The sequence below is a fragment of the Amblyomma maculatum genome, chromosome 2, assembly GCF_055883805.1.
Source record: "Amblyomma maculatum isolate TAMU_Amacu chromosome 2, ASM5588380v1, whole genome shotgun sequence".
In the NCBI taxonomy this organism is placed as follows: Eukaryota; Metazoa; Arthropoda; class Arachnida; order Ixodida; family Ixodidae; genus Amblyomma; species Amblyomma maculatum.
In genome coordinates, this window is record NC_139345.1 from 185599785 (window position 1) to 185604673 (window position 4889).

Genomic DNA, 4889 nt, shown 5'->3' on the forward strand with positions numbered 1-4889 from the left:
GTGCTCACGGCTTATTTGGCTGCCGTCTATTTCTTCTGTGCGCGAGTGCTGTGAGGACGCTTCGACATTAACGCAAAAATGCCGAACAAATGTTGTGTGCCTCAGTGCCGAGGTAACTATAAAACGGGGCCAAAGGTTCGTGTGTTTAAGTTCCCGCAAGATAAAGTGCTGCAGCAATCGTGGATACGTGCCATTCCACGGAAAAAATTCGTCTCTTCTGAGCATTCCAGGGTAAGAGATGAATAATTTTTCCATTCGTTCTCTTTTTAGCTTGAAATTGTAGCACCACCAAACTTTCCAAACGTTTTGGGTACCTTCTAAATGTGTATTTAATATTTGATCACGTGTTCTTATTTGTAGCAGGCTGTTACTTATATTAGACAAATATTTCTTTTTTAGGTCTGTGAGCATCACTTCACAGACGACGACATCGTACGAGAGGCGTCATATGTCGACGATGCTACAGGTCGAGTGACGACAGCAGAGTTGTCGCATCTGCGCCTTCGGTAAGGTGCAATTCCACCATTATTTCCAGGCTGCCCTAGTTACCTATTAAGCACAAAGACTGTAAGAGAGGAGCCAGAGGCGAAGCGAACACGCCTGGAAGCTTCTTCAATGCAAAGAGCAATTTTCTGAGTCAATTCAGACATTTCGCAATGCCGAGGAAGTGGACAAAATCAACTCCTTAAGGGATATTGCTACTGAAGTCAGAAGCCATAAGTCACAGTTCTGGCATATAATTGAGGCCAGGGAGCGTCTCATGTTGGTGCACATCGTAGAGGACGAAGCTCCGTGGATTAAATATTCAATTGTAATAAAATCAGACCTCAGTATCACACTGTTCTTTGTGAAGAAGCCGCTCACAAGACTGGGCTCTAACTTGCCCATTCCGAGTGCAGCCAGACGCAGAAGAGAAATAATAGAACTCCAAAACGTTGAGAATTGGGACAAGAGTTGAAATTCAAATTCTGCCGATGCAAACGAAGACATCGGAGACACTATTCGTCTGCTGCTGAACAAGTTTTCCACGACACCAGCCGACGACAAAACCAAAGCGATAGAATTCCTGAGCGAGCAGCTGAACCTGCTTTTTTTGAAGGAGCGGAGACGATACTCCGTTGAATTCATGGTTTATTGCTGCATTCTTTTTACGGTATCACCGCACGCATATAAGTACATCCGCAGCTATGGATATGTCACCCTGCCCCACCCTATGACCATTCGGTCGATATGTTCGTCATTCGGTATGAACCCAAGGCTGGAACATCATGGTCCTACATTCCTGAATTATGTTACAAAGACGATCTCGGAACTCGATGATCGCCAGCGCTTCATTACCTGGATGGTCAATGAAGTCCATATTAAACAATATTTTGATTACAGAGGGGGCAATATAACTGGTGCAGCTCTAATTTCATCGGAAGTCGCTACCAGTGCTCTCGTCTTCATGGTACAGAGCATCGCATGCCCTTTCAAGTAAGTGGCCCACATCGTCCCAGTGCACAAAGCCGATGGGAGTTTCTGCACAATTTACTGAAAGATGCGATATGTGGGCTAGAAAACATTGGCTACAGAGTTTTATGTGTATACAGTGACAATCATTCAGTGAACAGAATGGCAATGTCTCAGTTTGCAACGCCACCAACAAATGCAATTTTATATCCGCACCCCTCTGACCCATCAAGGCCTCTTTTATGTAATTGATCCAGTACATATACTCAAATGCGTCCGAAATAATTGGCTCAACCAAAAAAAACGACCAACTATGCTTTTATTTCCTGACTTCAATGAAAATTCCAACCAGCCTCCACGCATGCGCACAGCATCGTTTGCTAAGCTTACAAGCTGGAGAGTGATCAGCTTTTGAGGTACGGTTACTCGCTCTCTAGAAAGGCCTTGTACCCGTCTAGCCTTGAGCGGCAGAATGTAAAGTTCGCCTTGTAGATTTTTAATGACTCCCTGCCACCAGCGCTTCGTGCTCTTGGAGAAAGACACAACTTACTTTTTCCTGAAGATACAGCTAGTTTCATTGAAGTTATAACGAAATGCTGGAAGGTTGTAAATGTTAAAACCCCATGGAAAGGAAAACGACTGAATGACCGATTTCAAGAGCCAGTTTTTCCTTCGGATGATGACATAAAGGTGGCTCTTCTCTACAAAATTTTGGACTGGCTCGATTCTTTGAAAGAGAATAATCTGGACAGCGGGGTGCTCACAAAGGAAACTCATGCTTCTCTGCATCAAACAACCCATGCTCTGGTGGAAGTGAGAGGTATTGCTTCGATGAACTGCAGTTTTCATACGTCCTGCTCGGCAAATTCCAGACGGCCAGCTTAGAAGACCGCTTCGGGAAATAGAGGCAACTTGCTGGCTCCCAATATCATGTTTCTATTAGGCAAGTTTACGAGAGCAAACTAAATTACGGCTGCAAAATACTTTGCCCACAATCGTAAGTGCATGCGGAACGAATAGCTCCTTCGATGAGCAATGCGAAGATCGGCGAAAGCAGATAGATACACCGCATCCGAACTGCAGCGTTGTAGTTACGAGAGATGCCTTGTCAAAAATAGAAGACATTATCCCCGTCCTGGTATACGTGGCAGCATATGCAGTCTACGCGACTCTCAAGAAATTAAACTGCACGAAATGTCGGGCAGCATTGACAGTCGACAAGACCATTACTGTCTCTGCAGTTCAAAATACTATCACTTGGTGAAAGATATAGACCGAGGTGGCCTCATTTTCCCAGCCTTGTTTGCTGTAAATGCTGTTACCCGCAACTATGTTGAACAAGTGTCCAAGAAAGCGGAGTTCTTGAGGTGCCCGAACCAGCGCCGTCTAGTCACCGAATTCACATTACAGCTGCTTGCAGATCAAGAGTCATCAGATTTTGACACCTGCAAAGATGGGCAAACAGTTGAGCTTCTGTTGAAGCATGTGTTGTGGAGCAGTACAAACATTCTGCTCAAAAACTTCTGCCGCACGCTCTACGATGATGTAGCCGATGCAAATGCGAAGGCTAAGGAAAGAAAAGCTGCAACGCTTTCAAGGAAGTGAAAAGTTGTTTGTTGCTGGTGACTTTTAAATGCATATATCATTCCGCATCAAGAACAGTGCTACAATAATCGAAATGTAAATAAATGTTGTGTACCTGTAAATCTCTCCACTGATGACTCAACTTGAGTAAAAACAATCTTTTGCAGCCAACTATGCTGCTACCTCATATCCTCGCGCAGTAAAAAAGAAACATGCGTGCTCCTCGGAAAAACGGTGAGGCCCCATCCCTGTGACGTCACTGGAAGAGCACTGAGGCCTTAAGTTCGTCTAGGTGGTGTTAGCAGCAGCAAAGCGAAAATAAGAGAGAGAGCAGGCGAAGAGAACAGCGGAGACGCCGCGAGCAGAGAGCAGAGTGCCGAGCTTAATAGACGGAGCATAGCGGCCGAGAAGGGGCCTCTGCCAGAGTTCAGTCAACGGGAACCAACAGATGATTTGAATCTCATGGCTAAACATAGGTGACCACAAAAGCTCAGCCAGAGAACTCTACCTCTCGCTACGTATATACTGGCATAGCTGATCTAAGCCACTGCCAATTTTTTCAAACATATTCATGCTGGTAGCAGGATAAAATTACGAGCCGTACACCCTGCGGACGCCGTCAGCTACGATTTGGCAACTGTGCAAACACTTTCCGCTGAGCCAGATGGCGAAGGCAAGGATTCATTGTAGGTAATGGCGATGCTGGCCCCCGCTCCTCCAACTGAACCCCCTGAAGAATGCCAGACCTGAGCTAGAACGAAACTTTTCTGGGTGCACCAGTTTCTTATAACAGATTATGTACCTTTATTGTTTTCAAGTCAGGCTGGCGATCGATTCATTGTCTTGCTGCGCTGAGTTGTCTATCCCCGCGACGAACACGCGACCGACTACTCAGGCTAGGTGAAAGCTCCCTATACTAGCGACATACTACACACAATTCCCAATTTACTTGTGCTAGTGGTTAGGTGATAGACCACTGTACTCACGGCCCGGAAAACAAGCCCGTGCTCGTCCGTCGTCGTAAAAATAGGCCTTCAATTCCCTGAGTACCTTTTAAATAAAAAATATTTATGTTTTTACATTTTAGACCATATTAATGCTGCCAGCATGATGACGTTACAAATTGCATATCGTGTGGATTCCGTCTGCTCCGATTTGGTAGTTGTGCAGACGTCAGATAAACAACGCTTTCCAGTGAGGCATGACTATGCTGTATTGATACGCCTGAAATGTAGAGTGCAAAACGACGAGTGGGTGTGTATTGTCTTTTATTGAAATAATGTACTCAATGGCAGATGGCGGGAATGTCCGCGCACACTGTCAGCAAAATCATGCAATCACACCGATATGAATGCCGGATTGCCGATGCTCACTTGTGTCAACAGAAAGACCTCATGTGGCCTGCAAGTACACGCGGAGTTTGTGGAGTTTAACATCCCAAAGCGGCTCAGACTATGAGATGCTGTTGTTGAGAGCTCAATATAATCCTAGGGCTCTTTTATGGTACTGACGTTGCCCCATGCATGAGCGCCTTGCTTTTCGCCTCTATTGAAAAGCGGCCACCATAGTCGGGACTCGATCCCGCATCCTTGGGTTGAGAACTTCAGAATCCTAACCATTGAGCCACAACGGTGAGCCATGTTCTGCTTTAATGTCACATGTACCACTATAGTTAATTTTCCTCCTGGTGCGTTACAATTATAAAATGCGAAACTTCATCCAAAAAGTTTTGCTGTGTGCCTTGCCAGTAGGAAATTGTTTTCACCAGAGGTTCTCTCGTTAGTATTGAGGAACGCCAATAGGTTACAGAAGGTATGGGTTCTTTTTCTTCTTGACAACAGAAACACAAGCAG

At 45.3% G+C, this 4889-nt stretch overlaps 1 pseudogene; it reads left to right on the forward strand.

The window, feature by feature from the left end:
• The first annotated feature begins 600 nt into the window (after positions 1 to 600).
• Positions 601 to 3166, forward strand: LOC146200603 (uncharacterized; annotated as a pseudogene).
• Positions 3167 to 4889: the final 1723 nt, after the last annotated feature.